This window comes from Mesocricetus auratus, unplaced genomic scaffold (genome assembly GCF_017639785.1).
Source record: "Mesocricetus auratus isolate SY011 unplaced genomic scaffold, BCM_Maur_2.0 Super-Scaffold_100053, whole genome shotgun sequence".
NCBI classification, from domain to species: domain Eukaryota; kingdom Metazoa; phylum Chordata; class Mammalia; order Rodentia; family Cricetidae; genus Mesocricetus; species Mesocricetus auratus.
The window spans coordinates 2,432,403-2,444,818 of NW_024429230.1; the positions used below are offsets into that span (position 1 = coordinate 2,432,403).

General features: G+C 44.1%; 1 protein-coding gene across 5 annotated transcripts in view; it reads left to right on the plus strand.

The window, feature by feature from the left end:
• Lrmda (leucine rich melanocyte differentiation associated) overlaps positions 1-12,416 on the plus strand; it is a 990,353-nt gene that overhangs the window by 166,978 nt on the left and 810,959 nt on the right. The window lies entirely within an intron of this gene.

The window sequence follows — 12,416 nt, forward strand, 5'->3', positions numbered from 1 at the left end:
TAAAATTTTAGTAACTGGGCTCTTCAGTGGTAGCTCACACCTCTAATCACAGCATTTGGGAGGCAGAGGCAGGTAGATCTCTGTGAGTTTGAGGCTAGCCTGGTCTACAGAGTGAGTTCCAGAACAGCCAAAATTGTTACACACAGAAACCTTGCCTTGAAAACAGGCATAAAATAATATAAAATTTTAGTAAATGAGTTTATATTTACAGTTGGCTGGGGTTTGTTCAGAAACACTGGCTGTTCATTTATGATTCTCTTACAAATTTCATATTTCTATTTCCACTTTAATAGGAAAATTGAGTCAAGTAAAGGAAAATATCAGTTGCATAATAGTGTAGCTAATAGTGCAGAGACTCAGTAAAAATCCATCGTATGGTACCCAGATGAGCTCAAGTCGTTAATTTCTAGACCACATGTGCAAGGTTATGAGCTAAGTGCGTGTGGGATGTTATGCTTCAGATATACATAAGTTTTCCCCTGGAATTATTGACATATGCACAATCATCTTATTTACCGCGTTTAATTATTTTCTGATTTACAGAGCAAAATCAGTTTTCACATGCATGCTGTTTGAATGACCTAGAGTTCTGTTTTTCTGGGATCTGTGTGAACTCATGTGTGCTTATATTCATACATATATGTGCTGAATGTGTAGCCTGACTCTAGTTTACTAGGACTCCACAGACACCTTTCATTTGGTTCCTTTGAAGGGAATGGTAGAGTGCACCCCGACACCCTCTTTTGTGGGTATTTGAAGTTCTTGTGTTCCTTTTTGGAATTTGAGTGAATTTCAATCTGGAAAAATGTCCGAGTCACCTGGAGAGCATTCTAGCAATAGGCTTTCCCACATCCTCTTGACCTAGTGATCAGACTGTGTGAGAACCCGCCTGGGGCTGATGATGTAGGCTGGCTTCAGTGTCTGGAACCCACAGAGCTAAGGCGCAGAGAGAACTCTTTTGGAAGAGCACACCACAGCTTCAGCAGTCCTGTGAGTTCCAGCTTGGATTACTTGTGGTCACCCAGTAAGATGTTGTCTCTAGGATGAGATGGCATAGTTTGGAGTGGAAGACCTGGGAGGTCCAGGCAATAGCCGATGGGCACACGGGAGGCCAAGGGTCCTCCAAGCTCCTCTGATTGCCAGGTACGGTAACCCGTCTCACTTAGCGCATGGGTACCGTAGCCCATGCATGTCTCACTGGCTGGGATGCTCTGGCCAGCTCAGCGGGTTTCAGCGTCTCCTTCTGTTAGGCCCTGGTGATCCGATTTGTATTCTCCCATTTCACTGCTTCTGCTATGCACATCTTTTTCTTAGGGTTACTCTCTTTAGCCCCGCCCCCGACTTACGGAAGCAAGTTTTGCTTCTTCAGCTTGGCCCTCCCTGCTGCCCGCTTTCTTCTCTTTACGAACTTTTTCCCTGCTAACCCTCAGTCTATGCTCTCCGTTCCCCCAAACCAGCTGTATCGCTTTACAGGCATACCGTGGTGGTGTTCATTGTTCCCGACCTATCCCATCTCTCTGTCTCCACATGGATTCCCTTCTCTCTCAGTCATACGGAGTTGTTGGGGCCAGGCTTCATTCACATTTCCTCCATGAAGTCTCACACTAATGTTTGCCAGTCCAGAGTCTGAAGTTCTGGCTCCTTGGGATGGAGTAGTGGCAGAAGGCCTGCTATACTACTAAAGACTGAGTGTGACTAGGGACAAATCAGCCTCCATGGCCTGAAGGCAGGAACATTGAGAATAAGCATCTTTGTCCTCTTCTGGGAAGTCCGAAGAGATGATGAATGGAGAGGAGCTTTGTAAATAGCAACACACTGTGCTCATCTGAGGGCTATGGTTGGGGAATTAATCATGGACTGACTCATGGCTGCTCTTGCATTGCTGTCTTATAATGCAATTCACCTGCTGTATTGTTTAACGTTTCCTGCATCTGTCCTGACTCTGAAGTTGGCATTTTCCTCCCTTTGTAACTAATTACCAACTTATGAAGATGCTTGTCATTGCAAAATAACACTGTAAAAAAGACCAAAACATTGGATCCACTCTTTCTAATTCTCTCTCTTTTTTTGCCTCCTCCCTATGCTAAGTGTCCATCTTTATGTTATCATCTTAACCAGACTGACATCTTTACATGGAATACCTGTCCTTTGGATCTGCTGGTGCCTTGAAGAGGAGGGTGCCTTCAGGTATTAGGGAAACTTTCCTATTTGTGCCCATTTATACCCATACAAATAGCTTTGCTGTGTTTGCAGTACATATTGCAGGTTTCAATCAAGGTCAACAGTGTAGTTCATTGCTGTGTGAAGTTTGTATGCTCAGGTTTGGTGTGTGTGTGTGTGTGTGTGTGAATGAACAGAGCACCATACATTTTTTTATTCTTGAATGGGGATGGAAAGAACTATAACCATGTAAGTGTTTCTATCTCATCCTTTATTCCTATCTCACTTTCTGTGATTTCCTTTTAAGTTGCTAATTTGCATCTTCTGAAGGGACCCTGTATCCTGGCTTGCTATTTCATAGTCACTCTCTTTGAGGTGCAGGAAGAGGGAGGCATCATTGACTTAAGAGTTAGGAAGCTTGTGGTCCATAGTTGGCCTCTAGAAACCTGACTTCCAGAGGCCCCTGCACACATGCTTAGCTGGAGTCTTGGTGTCTTTATTTGAAACAGAGTAGTCCAGGCTCAAGGATCCATGCAATGCACAATGCTTTCATGTTTTTCCTTTCCCTTTCTTTCTTCACTCTTGTTTTACTGTAGTCTCATTAGCCCAACCCTGCATATTGTATCTCTGTGCTTATTTTGGGTACAAACTCTGGTCCTGTTGCAGTGTGAGATCCTGAGCTGGCACCCTCAGAGCAGGCCCTGTAGAAGGGTTAGTGTGTAAAGGCTGAGTGTACCTCTGGTCTGTTCCCTGGAATGAGAATTGCCACATTCACAGAGGTAGCCTTGTCATGTCTTCGCCAGGGAGGCTTGTCACCTTTTAACTCTACCCAGATCTGGTTTATCATGGTCGGGAAGGAAATCTCTGTGTGGGGTAGAACCATCACAGGGCAATCTGAAACTCAGGACCATACACACAAACGTTTTCCCCCATGACTCTTAGTAAGTCAGGGCCTTGCACCTAGAGCCACCACTTCTGCTGACCTAGGCGGTGAAAGTGGTTTGAAACCTCGGCTTGTCCTCCTTCCGTGGGCATGGGCCTGGGCTTGCCTCCACAGCAGGGGCAGCCTGCTGTTCTTGAGTGTGACCCTGGTTGTGTGGCTCTGGAGTCTCAGGACCTGCAGCCTTGCTTTTGTAGCCTTGGCTTTGCTCATTTTGAATGAGCCTTTCCCACCTCTAACATTCAGGGTTTGAACAGATTTTCAAGATCTAGTAAAAAAGCCCATCTCTCTGCAAGTCTTTTCTTACTGCCCGATCTTAATGACCGTGACTTACTCATGTAGTAATGGGTGGGTGGGTATTTGGTTTGGCAATTCATCCAAAGGACTCATGGCCTCTCTGCTACTGTTTTGAAGGAGAATGTTGGTCTCTGTGGGTTTCCTTGTTCATACACAAGTGCCCTCTTCTTCTTTCCCCACAGTCAGCACCTTCCTCAGCATGGAGGAAGGACTTGCAGACGCTTCCTTTAAAAGGCGGTTGGAATGAGTGCCTTGTCCTCCTACCCCTGCTCTCCCAGCCAGGCATTCTCTTTGCATTCCTGGTCAAGTGGTTGTGCCTACTGTTGGTTGGTATGTAACCTTGGTAGTCACTGGGCATCTAGAGAGCTGCCTGTTCCTGGTGTAAGCAGATCAGTGCTGAAGGCACACAGAAGGGGGGGAGGGGGGACAAAACTGTGATGCTCTGGTGTCCTCCTGGGCACAGAAGGCCACCAGACATTTTCCTGAGCTTTATTAGGCCCTGTGAAAATCTGTGAATGTGGCTTTGACTTTGGCAACAGTAGACTCAGGCAGAAACACCTCTGAGCTGTGTGTGTGTGCGTGCGTGCGTGTGTGCGTGTGCTTGTGCGTGTGTGTGTGTGTGTGTGTGTGTGTGTGTGTGTGTGTTTTGTAATCTAGGGTTGGCCCCTATAGGATTCACGGAAGGAAAAGGTTTTGCTGCCCCTCTGAGTAGGAAGAGAGAAAGGTGGAAACGGAAGAGCGTCTGTCCTTTATGTAGGTTGAAGGACCATTTCCTGGCATTGCTTTCTGATTCCCACCCATCTTTGCCTTTCCCATCCACAGTCATTCCCTCTCGGTCACTTAGCAAGTCACATAGTTGAGGGGTCATCACTTCTCTAAATTCATCAATCAAATAGTGACTTTTTTCTTTTTTTGGTTTTACGAGACAGGGTTTCTCTGTATTGTTTTGGAGGCTGTCGGTCCAGCCTGGCCTCGAACTCACAGAGATCCGCCTACCTCTGCCTCCCGAGTGCTGGGATTAAAGGCATGCGCCACCACCGTCCAGCCCTCAAATAGTGACTTTTTAGGGTGGTGGTTCACACAAAATCTGTCTGCATTTGTGTTGGGCAGTAGATGAATTGATTTCCTGAAAAAGAAGTGTATGAGGGTGTCTATGTACACTCACGTGCACACTAGTTTATGAGAGAGAAGGGAACTTGGCATTCTTAGGGGTATTTATTTTATTTAGGGTGGTGGTATTAGGATGAAAGAATGTGCTTCAAGAGTTATCTATGAACTTGAGAAAGAAAGAATCAATTCAGTCTTGGATAAAGACAAGAGAAATTGGAAATGGTTGCTATTTTACATCGAATCAAGAACAATGGCAAAATATTATACAGACCAGAGATACAAGGATCATGATAGACTGAATGCACATGCTCAGAAAATAGTGTGTGTACGCCTGCTCTCTTGTCCCCAACCCTTTGCCAGTCTCTGTGGTTGCAGTCAGCATCTGGGCCATTGTGTGGGTAGCCTTGTCTTCAGTGTTCGCTTTCTGCAAAGTCATATGTTTTTAGCTGTGATTGCAGCTACTGCCGAGTGGCTCACCTTGTCTTGAGTAATGAGAATAAACAACCGGTCACTGTGCTGACCACTGAAACTAATAAAGATATATAGTGCCGCCTGGCTTAGGGAGTCACAGACGCATTCTTAAACTCCCTGTGACATTTATACCAAAGGAACATGATTCCAAACTCACTCACTGCTAACCCATTCTGAGAAAGAACAAACTATCTGACTGATGGTTTGCTAAATTTAATATGCTTAGCAAGTAAAATTATTGCCTACTCTAATGCTGTGTAATTATTAAGATACACTGCTTTTAAAAATACCAAGTGAATAATATTGATTTAGTGAACTGCTATTTAGAAAAATGCCAGCAAAGGAGGAATATTTTATTTTAGCTGCTTTAAAGCTGTAATGGGTCTGGGCTGAGATACGCATGTGGAAATAAATTATGTACAAGGTAAACTATTTTGTTATACAGTACCCATAATATTAATTAAGCCGTAATTTTACCAACAATGCTTTAATTTAACAAATAAACAGGAATCATCTGTACCATTCTTTCAAATATATAACTTTGGGGTGGCAATAAAACACACAGAAGCACCTGCAGTTAATTGTAGAGCAAACAGGGAGACTAGCGACTGTAAAGGGTAATTGTAATTTATAATTTATTTATTTGACTTATGCTGGATATAATTACCGTTATAATGCGTTATTATTTTCAGCCCAGCATTAGATATATCTGATTCCAGTTTACCCAGGCAGCGCTGTGGAGCTCTCTGCTTGGGTCCTTTGAAGGGACACGGTCTTCTCCTCCCTTCCCAGTAATGGGAGCTTGTAAAATAAAGAAGAATGGATGGACCAGTGTCAACAGCAATCCTTGTCCAAAGCTCCAAGAATATTTCCATTTCCATTAAAGCCAAGAGTTAGTCCTGCCTGCTCAGTCTTGGAGCGACAGGGCCTGGGCCCCCGGCCTGGGTGAGTGGGCAGGGCTAAGGGGGTCAGAGGGCTAGCTGCTGCTTTTCCTTTGATTCTGAGAGTTGTGAGTATTTATTATGGTGGTGCTTTTGGGCTTTGTTGTTGTTATTTTCGAGGGCAGCCTGGAAGGAACAGCTCAAGGAGGAAAAATACCAGGGGTGGAAGAAAGAGGCAATTACAGCAGGCCGTTTGTTTGTGGCTAACAGAATGCTGAAATGGCAGATTTGCAAATTTGTGAGAGAGGGAGGCTTAGTGTTCATCTTTATCAGCCAAAGTGGTTTCTTGTTAGCTGAGCAGCAAGCTAGAAAGCCACCGATTTTGACAACATAATTTACATCTTTGTATAAAACTATTGCTGGCAGCCGAACTAATTTGTGCTGGATTAGGCTGTTTGTCTCTGCTGCTGACTAACCATGCAATCTATCAGAGGCCGTTTTCAAATATCACTTTTCAACTGCGCCCTTGAGAGGGGGAATTGATCGGGAATATACGGAGCAAAATTACTCCAATAACTTTATAGAAGAAACAATTACGGAATCATACAGATGTGAATAATTCCGAAAAGCAGAAACAAATATAATGAATTTTGTTCCACTTCTATCTTCTATGTGTGCATGAAATTTACAAATAATACAATAGTGTAGTATTGGCTCCACTCCTTCCTTCTGTACTTTGGACAATAGTGCAATGAAAGAGGAGGTTAGGAAAGGGGTAGAATAAAATAAAACATTCTTGGAGGCCATCATTGAGGATTTTCGATATAGGTTTTACAAATGTAGCTAAGGGTGTGTGTATGTATGTATGTATGTATTTACACACACACACACATATATATATACATGCACACACACACATACATACATCCCTTGAAATATATTCTGTATGAGTTTTTATATAAGTTTTAGAGTAAAACACTGAGATAGAAAGACATACCAGTCAGGCAGATGTATATGTCTTAGCCACATAGGCAGTAAACATACACATACATGTATTTTATCATGAGATTCTACATTTTCATAAAAACTTTCATATGAGAAGAGGAGGCGGTTTCTCTTCCGCTTTTAAGTGGGTATCTTAGCCATGTCTCCCTTCCCTCAAAGGATGATAGACTAGTATAATGGAGAGGGGGGTGGGAGTGGGGGTAAAAGGAGAGGGGGCATTCATGACAGATATCCAAGCTGGAGTTGTTTGCAAGATGCCTGATATTAGCCAGCAAACAAACAAGCAAAAAACCCATTAAGCATCTATTATTTTAAAGCAGTGGCTACATTTCTCATCACTTCCCCTGATAAATTTTTGCTAGTGCATCCTGCTTCGGGTAATTAATTGCTTTCAGTTCAGAGGAGTAATAATGCAATAAATTATGCCAGTATTTCTAGTCAGAGGATCATATTGCAGCTTCCTAACCAAGGTAACACTAATAACAATCCATGAGACTTGTGGGCCACCCCCCCAAAAAAAAAGCTTGATTATTGTAAATCAGTCGCATAGAGTCAAAGGACCAAGTCTTCAACATTGCTCTCACGTGGTCTCATTTAGGCAAGTCTGGATATTCACAGTGTGTTAGTTACTCTTCCCCTTGCTGTGACGGAAATATAACAGATATAACAAAAGCAACTTGTTCTCTATTGTGTTTTACAGTTCAAGGGGTCCTGTGTTTATGCTGTGTGTGTGTGTGTGTGTGTGTGTGTGTGTGTGCACATGCGCATAAGCACACGTGCATGCTTGTGTGTGTACATATGTGTATTTGGAGGTTAGAGGTCAACCTTGACATTCCTCAGAGGTCATTTACCTTGGTTTTTGAGACAAAGCCTCTCATTAGGATCTGGGGCTGGCCAATTAGGTTAGACTGCCTTGCCAGCAAGTCCCTAGTGGTTCTAGCCTCAGCCTCCCCAGTGCCAGGATCATAAGCACATGCCACCACACTTAGCTTTTGACATGAGTGCTAGGGATCAAACTCAGCTCCTCATAATTGTGCAGCAAGCACTGTACTGAGAGGATTGAGTAATATCTCCCCAGTTCCTGTAAATGCTGTGTAAACCTCTCTCTCTCTGTCTCTGTCTCTGTCTCTGTCTCTGTCTCTGTCTCTGTCTCTGTCTCTGTCTCTCTCTCTCTCTCTCTCTCTCTCTCTCTCTCTCTCACATCATTTTCCCACTGCCTGCTCATTTCTGTTCTCCCAATTAAGCCGTCTTCACACAGATGATAGGGACTACATCTGTACGTCTGTATTGATCATGGTGTCTCCAGTGGGCTGCAGTACTGTCTAGTTGGACCTTAGTAAATGTCATTTAGTGAAAAAATGACTATGGTAAATCTTTGAAAAAGACAGCAAGCACAAAGAAAGCAGAGTGCCAGCCAGTGCCAGCTTACCCGGAGTTTACCCACCACTACACATTCCCGGTCCGAGTCCTGCCCTTCCCCGCCGTGCACCAGTCACACCTACTACCTGCATTAGTTACTTTGCTTGACATCATGATGAAATGCCTGGCCAAGGCAGCTTAAGGAAGGAGGGAAGGGTTTCCTTTGGCTCGCAGTTGGATGAAGCACACCGAGGCAGAAAAGGCTTGCTGGCAGGGGCGAGAGACAACTTGTCGAATTCACAGTCAGGAAGTGGAAGTGGTAAGCATTTTTTTTCTCCTCTACGTTCAGTGATCCCACCTAGCCTGTGGGATGGCAGCTCCCACCCTAGGGTGGGTCTACCCCTTCAATGAATGTAGTCTAGAAAATCTCTCATTGACATGCTTTTTCACCAAGGTGTTGCAAGATTTCGTCAGGCTGATAGTCAATACAAACTGCCTCCCTGGTGTCGCCGTTGCTGGCTTGGTGCAGTTTCCCTGTTAGACTGTTGACACAGGGAGCAGGGCCTTGTCTATCTCCATGATGGTATCAGCTACATTGTCCCTCTCCCAGACAAGGTGCACAGTGCACATGACTTTCTCTGTAGTCATCCTTGTTTTTCAGTTTGTAAATCTCCACAGCAGATGGCCGGGCACTGTGATGCATATTGGCCTATGACTTGAGTCTTCTTTTGTGACAAATGCTACAATGTTGAAGTTGAAGGTGGAAGGTGGCCCCAGAGTGGGATTAAAGCTTTTTGCCTTGGAAAGAAGACTGTTGAGACTTCGAGTGTTAGAAAGGAGGAAACAGCAGGAACTTTTAAGGGTGAGATGAAATATTCTGTCCCTCAGGGAAGCTTGGTAAACTCAGGAAGTAAACAACTGGATAACCCCAGGAAGTTCCTAAAACTGACCAGATACACTAGGCCTCTCCCTCCCCAAGCATATACGAGTAGCAAGAACTGCTAAGAGACACTCTCTGATAAGCTGAGCTGCCTAGAAGAGAGGCTCAGACCAGCTAAGGAAGCTGCAGGTGCACAGACCAGCCCACCTGATGTGAAGAAATAGTGGCCCAGCCTAGCTGCCTGGAAGAGGATCATACCTCGAAGGCACACTCTCCCACTTGCCGAGCTGCCCGCATTCTGGGAATTGTACTCCAGGTTCCCAGCTTTGTGAGCTGTCACCCATGCTGTGGTGGGCTTTGGTGATGGGCTGTCTTTGAGTCCATTCCTATTCCTATAAGTAACCCTTCACCCATATTCTTATAAGTAACCCCAATAAAACTCTTACCAAATTGGACTTTGGTGGTAGTCTTACTTCAGCCTGTTTCAATTTGTGACACTTAGGATTAGTGTCACACAGCAGTCAGCACTCAGGAAAGCAAGCAGTGGCTTCTTTGCCCAGGTAGCAGCCACCAAGGCCGGAGATGAGCCAAATCCCTCTGGTTAGTGTTTTAGTATGACCCATTCCTCAGGCTTTTCCAGACTTGTAACTCCGATCTCTGTGTCAAACATTTCACCCTTTTCGGGCCCAGGATACTATCCCATACCACATTGCGGATCTCCAAGTCTCACTACCCTAGGTGCAGAGAACTTCCTTCATTGGGCAAGGACAGCCAGGAAGCAAAGAGGGAGGGGACATTCTATATGAAAAAGACTTGGCAGCCATCTTCATGTACTTAGGAAAACATGTTGGAGTTTAGCCTGGAGGTTTCTGTGAATGGTGCATTCTGTGAATGTGTTGTTTTTTCTGTCCCCTTCCCCTGCTGTCCTTCTGGACCTAAGGAAAGGCCATCAGCTTTGTAATTCCAAACACACTCTCCTACACTCGTCATTGTTCTTCTTAATGGGATCTGCCAGAGCCACTCTGTGCAGAGGCCTGCGTTTTCACGTTATTATCTCATTGTCTATCCCAAGTGCTATAGCCTTACTATGACTTCCTAACTAACCAGCTATTTCAACTTTCATTCCATAAGCTTTATGTCTGAGTGTAATTAAATGAGCATTAAGTCTTTTTTTTTTACTAGCAAAGCCTGAAAGTTCTGATATTACAGTAATAAGTGTGAAGTGAATTTTGAATGGCATTTATATCTGTTCATGGGCTCTAAATGTTTGATTTGCATAACTAGTTAAAATATCAGGGCAGCATATTGATTTAATTCCATCTTAGAAAACTGTTAATTAATAATGATAATAAATGTGTCAGTTCTTTATTATCTGCTTTGAATTGGTGATGATAGCTATATTAATACCACTTCAGTAATAGACCTCTGCTGGCTATTGTTGGCAAAGCTTTTGAGGCTGGAATCACCTGCAATCAGAATTTAGAAAATTTATTGCAGATCACTTTTAAAAAGAACAGCCATTCCATCATATATGTAATTTTCTTAACACCTACATTTTAATTTAACATTTTATTTACATAAATCATGATGATCAGAAATTCAGGAGGGTTTTAAACAAAGGCACTTTTTCATTTTTATGTGCTGAGTTTTAAGTTGTCTGATGGAAGGCCTAGGTAGAAGGTGGCATGATTTTTATGCAGTTGGTAAATCCATGGACTCCTTGATTCCCTTTCTGCCTGCATGGACACTCTCTGGCTCTCACCATATAGGCAGACTTGTTGGTTCTATTGAATTGCTTTGGGGCCTGTGTGCAGAGGGAATGGTGGGCCTGTAAAAGGTAGGGAGAGTGGCCTTCCTCTTTCTGAATATTTCAAGGTCAGCCAGAAGTTTAGAGGACTGTCTCTCCTCTCTGTTGCTTGCAACTGACCCAGTACTGGTTTTCTGGGTATCAGGGAAACATGGGTATTATTTCCCCCGACACTGACAGTCCCTGGGTACCAGTAGGAACTGCCAATGAGGTTCTCAGAATCTCTATCACATCCCATAACCATGATGGTGATTGAATGTGTGTTAGAAATGTCCTGATGTCTACCCTTTAGTTTCTGCACCTATAAAATAGTCTAGTTAAATGAGATGTTGTGAGCACGTACTTGTGTATCTCAGGGCTTAGCGCCCTTAAAGCATGCAGCTATTAGCAGTCCCTTTCATGCTGTCATTTTGGATTCTCATCACACATTAACCATGACTTGCTCATCCACAGGCTGGGGAAGGACTTGGGCGGTCTCCATCCTTGGAGTCACCAGTTTTAGTAACCGCAGGTCTGTGTCAAGGATCTGGGAGAGATTGTTTCCGTCTGGGCCTGACGCTGTCCACCCACACTGTCTATCTCCTTGCCTCTCTTTGGCCCCTTATTCTTAGCTTACATCCGACTAAAGTCAATACCTGCGACTTCTTTAGACTCCGCTGAAGACCTTTGCTTCTCTTCCCCTCCACCAGAGCTAGGCTTGAACTTGCTTTTGTGCTTTGGTTTTACTGTTGACCTCTTAGGGAACACATTTCAACCCCGATGCTACAATCTGCAGAATTCTCCACTGATTGTAGTGGGGAGGTCTGTGACACACCATATCTCATAAGCTCCTCCTCTCAGCCACCGATCTGCAGAATTCTCCACTGATTGTAGCGGGGAGGTCTGTGACACACCCGTATCTCATAAGCTCCTCCTCTCAGCCACCTGTCATTTCTTTCTCACCATGTATGGGACCACACTAGAACCTAGTGGAAGAACTGGTTCTTTTTTGGGGCGCTCATTTCAATTCAGAGTATGACTTCTTCTTTGAGATGGGATCTTATGTAACCCAAGCTGGCTTCAAAGTGGTTATTTAGTCAAGAATGACCCCGAATTCCTGATCCTCCCATCTCCACCTGCCAAGTGTTGGGATTACAGATATGTGCCACCATACCTGGTTTATGCAGTGCTTGGGACCAAACTTAGACCTTTTTTATTCATCTACTTATTTTACAACCTGGCCACAGCCTTACCCCAATTCTCCCATCGTAGCTCCCCCCCATTCTACCCAACTCTCCAATCCCCTCCTCTTCATCTAGGTAAGGGCATGTCTCCTATGAATATCAACAAAATATGGCATATCAACCAAACTTAGATTTTTTTCATGCTAAGGCATGCACTCTACCAACCGAGCTATGCCTTACAGCCTGTGACATACATACATACATACATACATACATACATACATACATCATACATACATCATACTCAGGTTCCACCAGGCAGTGAGTATTGCTGCATCCCCAG